Source organism: Coturnix japonica, chromosome 2, assembly GCF_001577835.2.
Source record: "Coturnix japonica isolate 7356 chromosome 2, Coturnix japonica 2.1, whole genome shotgun sequence".
NCBI classification, from domain to species: Eukaryota; Metazoa; Chordata; class Aves; order Galliformes; family Phasianidae; genus Coturnix; species Coturnix japonica.
In genome coordinates, this window is record NC_029517.1 from 91,587,455 (window position 1) to 91,602,265 (window position 14,811).

The 14,811-nt window shown below is 36.9% G+C and overlaps 1 long non-coding RNA gene across 2 annotated transcripts; it reads left to right on the forward strand.

Moving 5' to 3' along the window:
* The first annotated feature begins 5,628 nt into the window (after positions 1-5,628).
* On the forward strand, positions 5,629-9,144 carry LOC107309999. 2 transcript variants are annotated; one of them, XR_001553424.2, is made up of 3 exons: positions 5,629-5,807; positions 6,854-6,932; positions 7,601-7,826. It is a non-coding gene; the product is annotated as an uncharacterized LOC107309999 (long non-coding RNA). The 2 variants fall into 2 exon arrangements; XR_004306445.1 differs by lacking the exon at positions 7,601-7,826 and adding an exon at positions 8,281-9,144 and having other exon boundaries at positions 5,630-5,807.
* Positions 9,145-14,811: the final 5,667 nt, after the last annotated feature.

Here is a 14,811-nt window from a genome sequence, read left to right on the forward strand (position 1 = left end):
CTAAATTAATTAAACAATATCTGAAATAAAAATATATTAAATAAGACTATTTTCTTTTGTAATTTTAAATAGCAAACTCCCCTCTGATGTATGAGCAGAATCTTTTCCATGCTTTAACAGGTGTTTATGAACTTATGTAGAAAGAAAACAGTACAAAGATTGTTTGTTCTAGCCATTGTCAGCAGCCTGCATCCCTGACAGTGTGTGCAAATCACAACCTTCTTAAAGTCTCCTCTACTATCTTTGTAGTTGTTTTTTTCTTCTTCCTAATGCATGAAGAGTGAGAGGCAGCCAGTATCCCTTCTGCAAATAATTGAACACAATGCTCAAAGACTGAAAATTCTAAGGACTAAAAAGATTCTTTTTTCCTCCTTCTTGGGAATATTTCCTAGCACCTTCCATTGCTGTGTGGAGTCTATCACCTAAAAGCAAATGGATGCAGAAAAGTCTTTTTCATGCCTAGCAGTAGAAAGTAAGCTATGATTTGCATGAGCATCTTTTTCCCCTCTCATTAAAGCAGTGGCAGAATGAATGAAATAAGTAAAAAAATCTAGTTGTCTTGTTGAAGCTGTCTGCACCAATTACTGCGGTGGATGATGTTTCTAACTGAACATTCCTGTCTACATACAGTGGATGAAATATTTTTCACAGTAATGTTTTTAATCCTTGATTGATTTCAGCTTTTTCTCTTTCTCTTTCTCTTTCTCTTTCTCTTTTTCTTTTTCTTTTTTTTCTTTTTTTTTTCTTCTTCTTTTTTCTACAGGTTAAAAACTGAAATGTGACATATATATTTCTTAGTGGACTTCTCTCTTGTTCCCACTGGCCCAAGATATTCGACTATGAGGTATATAGCAGTTTTACTGATTACTTCCTGATCACTTCATTGCCATTATTTGTCTTACACATGAAAAGTGTCAGAAACCAGTGAATAAAGAAAAGTTAAACATCTGCTGTTGAACATGTAGGTATCTTAGAGATGAACAGGAGATATTATTCTCCTATTAATTACTGAGAAAGTATAGATGACCACTTCAGATACAGGTAACTCCATTTCAGAAATATAAATTGAATGAATTCACTAAAGCCTGATGTGTTTCTTATTTGAATCTCTCCTGCCCAGAAAGAGGAACTAGGTGGGTTCTCTCATTCAGGCTATTATTTTGATGTGGGACAGGACAATCTGTCAAGCACTTTTTTTTTTACATTCAGCTTTAGGAAATCATACACTGAGGGCATATTTACTTACTTTGTTTTGACTGAAAAGGAAGAGCCATTTATTTCTGAACAGCTTATACAGGGAGCAAGGATAGATTCATTAACTTGAGCTTCATCTACAAATCACACTGACAGTCAGTATCTCGTAGACAAAAACTTCCCCACTGCAGTGGCAAACTGGTAAATAATCACAGCTCTTACCTCTTTTTGTCTTGCCACTTTCATCTCTATTTATGGGCAGGAATTAAGATAAACTGGCTGATCCCCAGCAGAAAAAGGACCTAGCAGTTAGAACTGACTGGAAGCCACAGTCTTGGCTACATAGGGAAGAAATTCCTCAATACCAGGATATTTGGAAAGAGCATTTTTGCCTGTCTGGATACTTACTATAGTTCTGGATATAATCAAGAGTACCAGCATAAGGGTGACTAACTGATGATGTTATTCAGTGTGAGTTACAGAAACAATGCATTATTACTGCTGTACTTTTAGAATGAAAATCCATTTCTTCTTGAAGTCAACAGAAGTCACACACTTATCATTCTGCTCAGAAAACTTGTTCCTCTGAGTCATCTAGTAAGATTACTAAGCACTTCACATTATGAATTCTCTTTTCAAAGGGAAAACATACTTGACAAGTATATGTTTTAATATTCAATTGATAAATATTTATATATATTTAATAAATAACATATATTAACTGCCATATTTTTCAGCATATTTAAAAAAATATTTATCTCAATATCTTACAAATACATTACCATATGTTTAATTTCTGCAAGCATCTAGATAGCATATTCCTGCAGAATAACAAGTAGATACATTGGATAATTCTTCCTCTTATTAACTCTGATTCCTTTTCTTCCAGTTATCTAATTCTTTACATCTGCCATCCTCTCCTCTTACCAGTTGTCTTGTTATGATAATTAAAGCTTTGAAAATGCTAAAATTTATAAGTGCATGCATTCTTTTTTTGAATAAAAAAATATTTCTCATTTTGGAATTTTCATGTCTAACACCCTAAAGCATTCAATATATATAATAAAGTGTGAAACAAGGTCATTATTACAATAGTGAACAAGTGTGCAATACTTGATACAGAGAACACTGAAAACCATCTTCCATTTTGACACTCAGGCTTTTATTCACTCTGAAAACAATCTTTCTTTAAACAGTTTCCCATTTTTCATGTAAATTGTTGCGTGATGCCATTTTATAAAATTTTGTTTAAATGAGCTGTGGTTGTCAGAATTAAAGCTATTAAGACTCTCTGTTCCATGATATTCCAGATGCACCCTAATAAAAGATTCTTTTCTTAATGGACTAAAAGTTATAAAGATTTCATCAAATGTTATTTGGCAATTGTAAAAAAAATCCAAAGAGGTATTCATTTTTATGGTACTCCAAGTAATGTTTTTAATACTTGGTAACCATGAAGTGGAAAGAATCATCTACTAGCCAGAGTACTGTAGATATTCATGATAATCAGTCACTTTATCTGGACACTCCAAGATTACAGTAGACCCCAGTATATTTCTCCTGTGCTCCTAAATAAAAACAACTTTAAGTCCACAGTATTTCAGAGAAGACTTGAGTTATATTCTGATCTATTTCTTCTCCAGTTTTAATTTTCCATGGTTGGTAACTTTAGAATGTTGTTAGCATGGCCAGTATTCTGGAGTTATCCCTGTAGCCCAGGATCGTAAATGACACACAGGAAAACAAGAGCAAGATTAAAGAAATCTATCCAATAAGGTAAGTGATGACTTTGTTAGCACTGATGTTAAGTAGAAAAATCTGGAAAAATTTAATTTTCCTACTTAGGAATCTAAGTGGACTTGTGCCATGGAAAGAGGAAAGATGTTGACCCTTGTTACCAAACTCTGAAAGTAAGACTGTGAATCAGCCTAGTGATGAATCCAGCTCTCCTTGCCATGAGATGGATTATGAATACAGATGAAGATGCACAGTGAGGATTTAAATACTCCAGGTGTTACAGAACTCTCTCTCTAATGATCTATGCGTGCGCTTTCCTATTGCCTACCTCAGATTTACTTCTGGAGCACTCCCTCATACCCTCCCTCACTACTTGATGGCCAGAAGAAATAAAGATTATCACCATTTACCCTCTCAGGCTCATGCATGTGCTGTCAAAGGGGTAAAAAACACCAGGAATCAAGGGACATCCTACCATCATCCAGAACCTAAACCTTGTGGAGTGATTGTTCTTTTATTGGTTCAATCACTACCTTCACACTCCTTTGACAAAGGAACTAATTTGCTCTGTTTCTAAAGTGGCTTTCTTAGTCATGCCCCGTCAGTGGGCTTTTGAGATAGACTACTGAAAGAAACTGTGTTGGCTCATTTACAGGAGCAGCAGTGGAGAGCTGTTCAAAGATATAAAGAAGGATTTTCTTCCGGTTGTAATTGGATCTGCTGAGAAGCTGGATGGTGACACTTCTTTTATTAGCTTTCAGTTCAGTCTGGACTGAATAGTGGTCTTTAAAGGTAGAAAAATTTAACTGTCTGGACTGAGCCTGTGACTTCCCACACAAATACTGGGAGAGAGAGAAATTTATCAATTCAGATTAGGCCAGGGGAAACATATGTAGTGTGAAGCACAATCTGTTGCACTGAATTCATCAGAGGTGTGCAAAAAGAATGGTGTTTAGTTCAGACAATAGTGACAACAAACGTTGTCTCTTGTGGATCTCAGACAGACATCAGGTCAAAATAACTCTTACCTACATCTCATTATGAAACAAGTCTGACAGATTTATACAGATTTCAAAGATTAGATCCTTATTTATTATGTGACAGTTATTAAATATAGACTACACAGACTTCACTTTAACTGTGGTTTTGGTTCAGAAGCATAGACAAGAAGACATATCCATTTGCTATCCTATGTGTGCTTTGACTGCTTCAAAGCATGCAGGCATGCAACAGGTCACTTCTTTCAGACGGTAATCAGTAAGTACTTTACCAGTAGTCACAAGAAGAAGTGATAACTCAGCAGGAAAAATACATTCGCCTATCAAAATGTTTTCCACTTCATGATAGTTAAGTGAAAAAATAAAGGCTTACAAAAAGCTATGTCAACAACTGCCAGTGATGACATTTAGAGCATATTGCTAGGTACCTTTTTCTTCCACATCTATATAGGCTTAGTAGTGTACTTCTAATTACGTGTTGGTCTACAGTATGTTTAGAGATGGCATTTCAAAGCGATACATTATAAATTTGGAATATTCAAACTAACTATCTGTAAAATAGTCTATGGCATCGTTGCATAACTTTTATACCTTCTCTTCATATTCTGCAGTGGACCATTGTGTCACAACTCTTTTCCAACTTTGTGTCACATCAAGGTTACCTGCAAAGGGTCGTAATAATTATCTATATTTACACTAAAGTAAAACATATATTATGACTTCTTCATATCTTCATACAAAATAATCCAATATTACTCCATGCTTTTCTAGTTTGAGAACTATCCAATAACATTCTGTGCTTATTCTACATGGACAAACATCTGGACACTGTATGATGCCATGCTCTCTGGATGTGGGAAAGGAACTTCTTCCAAAAAAAGCTATTCTCTATCTCCATTTATTTTTTTGGTTAATATGAGACTCAAAAAGTTTGGAACAAGTTACTAAGACAGTAAGGAGAGAAAGTTTATAGCTTTGTGCAGGACTATCAAATGAAGATATGGCAGAAGAAAACAGAAGTTGCATTCCTTCTGAGGATTAATCACCAAACATGAGTTGAGCTTTACTTGAAATATATTAATATTGAAGGGAAATAAGCAAACACCCTTTTCTTGTTAAACTCCCTTGATTTCATCACCTCATTCTCTGCTTTTATTCCCCTCCCACCTGTCTGTTTATCTATTTCCTGCTAGATGACAGATGGATAGTAGGTCCTTAAAGCAAAGGACAGTTTTTTATTGTGTTTCTGAAAAGCTGCTTCTATGCTTCAATTTTGAGGTGATATTCTTAGACACTATTGCAACACTTACATCAGTGGCAGCGTTTACCAGTAAAATGACACAATGCTGACTTATTTTTAAACAGGTATTTCTCTGGCTTGGTTTCACCCTGGGATTTGTCCATTTCCATTTTCCTCTGCCTGCATTTTCATATTCTGTGTGTTATTTTTTTACTATTGAAGCATTTAGCATTACGAAAAAAAAAAAGTTGTACTAGGCTATTGGATCTTTGTTTCTACAAAATTTTTCTTTATAGAAATCCACTTAAGAAATTCTGATATTGTTCAGTGTTTAGAAAGGAAGAAAGGTAGAATAGGAGGTTAATTTTTTCCTATCCTATGTACATAATGTTCCAGTTCCTGCTATATGTATTACTATAAATATCTTTGTTTTCTTGTTTTTACTTTTTCACAGTTTTCATATGTATTTGTAGGGGAACATGGTCTGAACAGGTGATTGAGCACCAGGTGCAGTTGATGTCTGACCCAGGGGCCACCCCTCACAGGGCTCATTTAAGTGCTAGCCTCCAAAGAGGGACTCTTTTTCTCTCTCCTGAAAAGGAGTGTTCTATAGCCTGAAGAGCCTTATTTCTTGTCAGGTAAGTCAAATTTTTCGTACTTATGATGATTGATTTTACTAGTGATGCTTTGCCTGGTATCACAACTTATCAGAAGCCATTTTTGTGTTTCTAAGGATCAATAGTGTCTTATCAAATTTGTTTCCAAGGGTTTTTTTTTGTTTGTTTGTTTTTTAAATCTATCTAGCAATTATGCTTTGAAGCTATTCAAGCAATTCTAAGTTATTGTTTCAATGACATGTCCATAGCCTAGGCTAATACATTAGACCATGGATGTCTGTGTTTTTAACTGACAATTTGTAGGCATCTATACAGTTACTGGAACATAATCGTAACTTTGGAACAAGTAACTGGTGTTTAGAGAAATGATTAGACATAGAGTCAAAACCAGTTTGTATTTGAGTCAGGTTTATCCATTTGATTAATTCTCAGGGCTTTTCAAAGTCAACAGAATGTTAAATGCTTTTACTGGAAAAGGAGCACTTTTATTAAAGATTTTAATGTGCTGCTCAGAAAAAAAAAAAAGTTCATGAGGAAGTACTCATCAGAGTTAGATAGAAATAAGAGCTTTTTTTTAATCTGTTTATAGTGTTTCTAACAAACAATGGTCAAAGGATAGAAGTTTCTTTAAATATTTTTCAGAGGTGAAAATACTTTATCTAATTTAAAAATACTTCTTATAGTAAGAATATTGAGGTAAGCAACAGAGAAGAGAGGAAAAAATTACCTCACAGGTATCTTTTTTATCTTTTGGATTGTAAGTTAAAAGTTTTGACTTTACGTATCTTGTAAAGATTTCTGCCATACCAGCACTAAGCATTACAGTAAGCTCCCTTTAGGAAAATGGGAGTGCCAATGTACAGAACCTGGATAATGGGACTTCTTTGCAAGTTTTGAGTTTCATAACAATTTTAATTTAAGAGAAGCATCAGATTTTATAATCGTTCATACAGTAGGATAGAGGCAACATAATTCCTTTACCTTGGTGATGTGGGAAAGGGGAAGGTACAAGTTAAACTCTTTCTCCCTTCTTACAAATGTTATCTGTATTCTTCTTTCTGCCTAAGCCCTCTGAAGTTGCCTACAGCTCTCTCTACTCCCCTATGTTCATAGGTGGGACTACACATATGTGCAAGGATCACCAAAGTAAATATTTTTAAATTAACACATTTTCATACTTGTAGCTTCCAACTCACATAATCCATCCTCTTTCAGAAGTACCAAACCCTGACTCCTTAATTTAGCTATACCTGCAAAGTATTAGAGGCAGAAATGAGGAATATTGGAGGCAAGGAAAATTACATGAGCTTGGAAGTTGTTATAACAGCAGTGTTGCTAGAGTAAATTGACAGCTTGCTTCTACTGGACTATACTTTTCTTCTCAGTTATCTAACTCACTGTATACTGAATTCTTTTCCAATCTGTAAAAGATAATGAGAAACTATAATGATGAATAATCTGTACATTTCTGCACTTATTCAAATGATTGCATAGGAGCAGGGAATGAGACTTTGAGTGGCTAAAGGGAGCAAGAAATGAATTTTGTCATAATTAGTTTGCATTCAGGAAGTGATGGAAGTGATCAACATGAAGATAGTGAAATAATAAAGGGAAAATTCATTCACAGTGCTAAAACATTACGTGAGGAGACAGGATGGCACTTCTCTGAGACCACTACTTCAGACATGAACATAAAAAGTACCACTATGATCCAAATCTTATGCATAAGAAATATAAGAAATGTTTATGTTATGTCTAACATAAGAAATATGCAGCCTCATTTACAATTTCATTTTATGGTCCTTCTCTTGAAGGAAGTGAAGAAATGGAAGACTGGAAGACTTGTGCCAGCGTACCTTTTTTTCCTAGAATTTAACATTATTCACTATCAGCAAAAGGAACAACTGTAACCTACAAATTAGCAAATTAATACAACTATGAGATTATGATGGGGAAAACACACAAATCTGTACTATATTAGTAATCTGCTTTTCATAAATTTGCGGGAAATATAATACTGACCAGTATGCTTGAACCTAACATTCCCTTAAGAATTTTATTTTCTAATATTGGTGCACTCTTAACTCTGCATTCTACTAATCAGTAAATTGGTTGAGATAAAAAGAGCCTCCACAGCCCCAATATTTGAAGAGAGGGAAACATAGGCTACTCTGAAAGTGATATTTCTCATTTATTTCCATGGAAGCTACAACCAATAAAACACACAAAAAAAGCACAATAATACAATTTGATAGAACAAATTCTCTGCTACAAAATACTATTTTTCAACATAGTCACAGGTGTTAGCTGATTCATGTGGGGGAGGTGGTCAAGATTCTTTGTTTTGTGGTGTGACAGCTGTGCATGGCTTTCATGTCACTGTTACCACTGCTGAAATGCTCCATCCACGTCCTTACTGTGCTCACATCCTCTTGTTGGTCTACGTAAATGTTCATCAAGTGCTGATAAATGTCAATGGGTGTATTTTTTCCAGATGGAAGAACTCAGTGACACACCTTTGCTTCATCTGTACTTCCATGTCAGAATGCCCCTCTACTGCTGTCCCACAGCAACAAAATGTAACAGCACTGGTGGGAGGGTTCAACCTCTGCTGCCACACCACTGAAACCTGCCTTTGATATTATGGGCCAATGTCCTAAAATAGGATGCATTACTTTTAAAGCAGTTCTCAGGGGTCAAATGTTACAGCAGTAAATGTAGAGACTGGATGGAATAATAGTTTGGATTCACATTATTAATCTGATGTCTATGTTGATGTTTCTGACAGCAACTAATTAGGCAGAACTCCTACTTTGCTTGTTGAAGCAGATATCTCAAGATGCTAATTAATAAGAACATACCTCCTACATATAGTAGAAATTTTTAAGGAAATGTCTCTACTCTCTTATTTAAATTGACCATTACACTGTTACATGACCAATTGGTGATACTCTAAAAAGACAAAATTGTCAAGATCATTAGCAACCCCTGTTCAGATAGCTTTACTTTGGCCAGCTAGCTCTGTGTCATTTATGTCTAAAAGGCACTCAATTCAAGCAAAAATGCTGGTGGTATCAAAGACAGGAAATCAGTCTGATGTGTATTAACTAAGATCTCAAAGATGATAACTTGCTTTCCAGTTGTTGCTCAGTAGCCACATTCATAAATGTGAGCTTGTGGTTAGTTGACATACTAAATGAACAGACTCCTGTGGCTGCCTGTTTTGCCAGCTGTTGGCTAGAGGGAAGGTGCAAGGGATGTGATACAGTGTTTTGCATTCCTTGTGGAGAGCCTTCAGATGGAGATCATACATGTGAATGACAAGGCAGCATCAAATCATGGCAGCCTCAACTAGATGCTGGAGCACACTCAGAAACCATTGTTACTTTAAAGGGTGGTGATTCTACAAGCACAGCTCCCAGAAAGCGTGTGTATGGGGAATATATGCTCTGCTTACCAAACCCAATCCCACTGCTGGTGCAGTGCTTCATTCCCTGGCAGGAACTGAGCTGTGGTTAGAAGGTATGCCTAGGCCTTGTTCCATAGTGCTTTTGCATTATTAATAATAGTTATCACTAATAAGAATTATAATAACAATGAAAAATACTAAAACTTACCAGTCATACAAAAAAGACTGTGCTGAATCAGGCTATGGTCCATTTATCTTCATGCTGCCTCCCTGGCAGTGACCTGCAACTGGCTATTGCTGGAACATTGGCAGTAGATGTGAACTTGGGAGGAGTTACAAGCAGCTTATTCCAGCTGGGAACTGGCCCACAATTTCTGAGCAGCATACTGCAAACCTCTGGGTTCTCTGTGTGAAGCCTCCCTGCCTACTGAGTGTACTATTTACATCTGGATGCAAACATGCAGTTGAACATTACATTTAAAATTCGAGGAAAGCACTGTCCAGAGTTATTACATTTCTAACTCCTACACAGCCTTCTTCATATTTTTTAATGAAACTTCAAATTTTATTCTGTTTGATTGCAGGGTATAATGCTGACTGTGTAATAAGCAGTATCTTTCAGGCAAGGAAGAGCTTCATGTTGTACCAAATTTCCATGCAAGTGGAAGGTATTGAACAACAAACAGATTCACAGGACTCAAATGTCAAAGCACTACATACAAATAATTATTACCTTTGATTTTCAGAATGTTAGAGTCAATTCTGACATCCAGAGAACTCTAAGAATTGTAATCTCAGGGTGAGTCAAGGGGATTTTTCTTATGAGAAGAGGAAGGATATCACCACACACAAAGCTGCTTAATATAATACTGTGGACAGCAACGTTACTTAAGTGTCTTAAATATTTGCACAAATGATTCACAGGTGATGTCCTATTTATCATAAGAAACTGTCACGGTACTGATATTTGTTCTTAGGTATGATCATGCAAATTTCATGTCCAAACAGAAAAAAACCTATCTTGAGTAATTATTCTGTACAAGGTTTACCACCACAATTTCTGCTGGATCAAAGCTGTTTTCCATACTGTTTTGGTACATGATATACAGAATATTTTTAATCAACCAAACCATTAGATATACAGTATGTGTTCCACTGAACTAAAATTGATATATTTCAGAAAAACTAATGATGAATGGAAAATCTTTGTTTTAATTTCACTTGCTTACTGTTAAAGTAGCTACAAGCAAATTTGCCGGTGATTCATTCATGCAGTGGAAAACAAGCTGAGACTGAAAACAAGACAAAAGTTTATTATTTATGAAAACTTCCTAAAAATTGATTCAAGCACCTCCCCAATTCAGACACATTTATCCTCACCTCACCTCTGAATCATTTGTTCAATCTGCCTTTTCTTCGTCATGCTGTGCTGAACTGATTGCTTCAGTCATATAAGACTGGGAGATGGAAATGCCTTAGCACAGTACTATAGCCTGATTCTACTTAGAAACAGTCAGATGAGAACATCTGGGATGTCAGCCTCCAGCATACACCTGGAGGGATATTTTCTTTTCCATAGCTGCAGTTACAAATAGGGATAAAAGCAGTAGTATTTGGAAGGAAAAATGTAATCGTTAACTTAATAGTGCAGGGTGTAGATTCAGCAAACAGTATGTATTTCTTGTTTTGCTTGCACTCCAGTAGTGTGTGGAATTGAGATCTCTGCACACAGCATCAAACATATACCATGTTTTGCTTGTATTCCCCTGTCACTGACTTTTAAAACCAGTTGCATCACACTGTTGGGAGCACCTAGCAGGACTTCTCTGCTTTACTCCAGGCAGTTCCCATAGCTTCTTTGGGTTTAGTTGTGGTTTCCGGAAATCACTCAGAAGTGCTTAATTTCTGTTTTTCAGGAGTCCTGAAGTAGTGCCAGAAGGGTCTGTCAGGCCCTGCTAGTTTAACTAGGGAGGTACAGATGCCTATGGGGAAAAAAGATAAATAAATAAAAAGATCATATTTGTCTTTTTCTTGTAAATATATCAAGTAATTCACTGAATATAGGAAAGTAAATTTGATTAACTTGTGTATCACGTAGAGATGAAGCTCAGTGATTACATATGTACAAATGGTAACTCCATGATTTGTGCTTTGTGGTTATCTCTGATTGTGAAGGATATATGATTACAGTGCAGTTTGGGGTATCACAATATGAAGACATAAAACTATTAGAGTTCTGAAGGAATGGCATGGAGCTATGTCAGGGGAAGGGCAGCTGGGGGCTGGGGACAGGTAATGCACCAGAGGGCAATGGGCAAGGAATGGGCTGCACAGGGCTGTGGGCACAGCCCCGAGTGCTGGAGTTCAATAAGTGATTGGATAGTGCTTTCAAACATAGGATTTGAATTCTCTGTGGTCCTGTGTGGAGCCTGGAGTTGTACTTGATGGTCTTCGTAGGTCCTTTCCATCTTGGGATGTTCTATGGCTGTAGTTAGATCTGTTCTGAAGCTGTCAGCATAACGTGCATTGGGGAGGGCAGCATGAGAATGTTGAGAGACATGACAGATTTCAGAAGTGTCACTCTCACCTGGCCTCTAGGGTTTTTTTTTTACACTTTGGAGGTGAGGGAAATAGCAGTTGAAAAGGGCGGGCCTGTCCCAGGGCTGTTCTGCAAACAAACCTGCTGTCAGCATCAGGTGCGCAGAGAGTTGCTTTGGTTCCCGTTAGATCTTTCTCCTTTTATCCAGGCACCTGAAGACCCTGGTCAGGAGAGTGTCTGACCTCCTTGCCTCAACACCAAAATGTCCCAGATCATTTCACTGTAGAAATGAGAGTCTGCAGTGAGTCAGTGTATTTGTGACTTAGTCCTTCTATCAAAGCCTTAGCAACAAAACTCCTGCTGAATCTCTGCACCAGATTTGACGTTCATTTTTTGTTTAGGAAGTTTAGTTGGGCTACTGAAAAGGTATAATAAATATTATATTGGTATCCCGTTGAGACATCGCTAGGCTAGAAGCAAGACAAACTATTCACTGCTTATTCTCACTTATCTGAAGACAAACTGATCTCTTAGAGAAAATGGAGCTGGGATAAGGTAAAGTTCTGCTGTTTTTCTTCAATTTATCACAACCTGGATTTCATCTGCTTCCCACTAATCAGGATAATACAGGTTCCACATGAAACTGTTTTGGTCGTGCAACAGTTGTGTTTTTGGAGGGAATCCCTTAAGAACATGGCAAAAGCCAGCCAGAGAGTATCCTGGGAATTAGTGATCAAGAGAAAGGGCATAAGGTTATTTCCCAGTATGGGTGTCTCTCAGGCTGTTCAGCAGCTATCCTAAGAGTGAAATAGAAAAAATTAAAATAATTTCAAAAGGTGGAAGTCTTTCAATTCTGTGTATCTTCCAAGAACTGAAAGGTGATTATTCTCCTTAGCTGGGAGTTAAATGACTTTGGCAACAAATTGTTTTCATTTATTTTTCCATTTATTTTATACTCTTTGATTTTGGATAATCACTCCTCAGGTCAAACTTGCATTACTTGGACTTCCAAAGTAGTGATAACTTCAACACCTGAAATTAAATCCATGCCAACTGAGAGGCCCTAAATCCTTTAAAAGTAAAAACAGAGTTTTTTTCCTTTACACTGTTTTTTCCATATCAGCATTCAAGAACTAAAGTATGTTTTACATTAGTATATTTTGCCTCAGGGATGGAATTGAGGGCTGCTGAAGCAAGCACCTTCAAACTACAAGCAATTTATCTGTTTTTTACTTTTTAAACCTTCACTGATAAATTCCTTTTCATCATGCTACATATGGGCATATGATGATACTGAAGAAACTTCTAGAGCAAAAAGTAAGCTGTTGAGATGGAGCTCATTTACTCTGGTATACAAGTGGAAAAAAAATCACAAGAAAAACCAACAGGATATTAATCAAGAATTTCAGACCTGTTAAAATATAATGAAATTTCTTTTCTATTCATAAAATTTAGTCATTGTTTCCGTATCTCTAGAGGCAAACAGAAGTATAGGATTATGAGTTCTGAGACTCCCATGCTGGGCAAGTTCTAGGTACTGATTCTCTAATAAAGTATGATTTCTCAAGAATGCTAAAGGAAAAAGCAGCAATATATTTTACTTTTACATTCCATGAAAAACACTATCGTACTATGTAGCAAAATAGGGTGCCTCCCTTATGAGGACAGGCTGAGAGTTGGGGCTCTTCAGCCTGGAGGGGAGAAGGCTCCAGGGGGACCTCATAGCAGCCTTTTGGTACCTGAAGGGGGCCTATGGAAAAGCTGGAAAGGGACTTTTTATATGGGCAGGTAGCAACAGGATAAAGGAAAATGGTTTTAAACAGGAAGAGGTTAGATTTAGACTACATGTTAGGAAGAAACTTTACTGTGGGGATGGTGAGACAGTGGAACAGGTTACCAGTGAGGCTGTGGATGTTCCCTTCCTGGAATCACTCAAGGCCAAGCTGGATGGGGCTTTGAGCAACCTGGTCAAAGGAAGGTATCCCTGCCTATAGCAGGGGGATTGGAATAAGGTGATCTTAGAGGTCCCTCACAACAGAAACCGTTCTATGATTCTATGAAATTTCCATCTGGCTGGTGGAGTCAATGCTTATATTAGTTCACATAGCAACAAGATTAAAAATTTACTATAAAGACTGAATGATGGTAGTAAGCAGTAGTTAAGAGTTAATTTGCCTTTTTTTTTTTTTTTTTTCCCCAACTGTTTCAAATATAGGTAATTTTGGTGTACGATGCCTGAAAAATTCAAAAGTAATGATGATATTTGAATCTCCTATATCTTCTATATCTCCAAACCGTAATGTTACGATATCAGTAGTATTGAAAGCTTGTTAGCCTTTGAAAAATTCTTTCTCTCTTTTAATTGTTGTAAGTTTTCATTGTTTGGCATGGAATAGAGTTAATTTTCTTCATAGAAAGTTTCATGATGCTGTATTTTGGATTTAGGAGAAAAAAAATCAAAAAGACAACAAAACAATATTGATATCACACCAGTGATTTAGCTTTTGCAGAGCAGCTCTGCACAGAGCCAAGGACATTCCAGCTCCTCATGCTGCCCTGCCATCAAGGGTACTTGGGGTGCACAGGGAGCTGGAAAGAGATACAGACAGGACACCTGACCCAGACTGGTCAAATGGATTTCCCATACCACATGGCAACATGCTTGGCAGTAAAAGCTGTGGTAAAGAATGAAGAAGTCAATGATGGTATTTGTCTTCCCAAGAAACTGTTAAATGTGATGAACTCTGCTTTCCTGAGAGTGGCTGAATATCTACCTGCTGGTGGAAAGCAACATGTGAATTCCTTGCTTTGGCTGTGCATGTCGTACCTTTTGTTTTACATAGTCAACTCTCTTTTCCTCAACTCATGGGTTCTTGCAGTCTCAGTGTTCCGATTCTCTCTCCCATCCCATTTGGGGAGAGTGAACTGAGTGATGCTGAGCTACCTGCTGGATTACATCACAACACAGATAAAACATCTGTGGCATATATATACGCATGTGTGATATATTGCTGTTCCCGGTCCTCTGTCTGAGACTTCTGAATGCAGATTACCAGGAACATAGTTGCTATTCACAG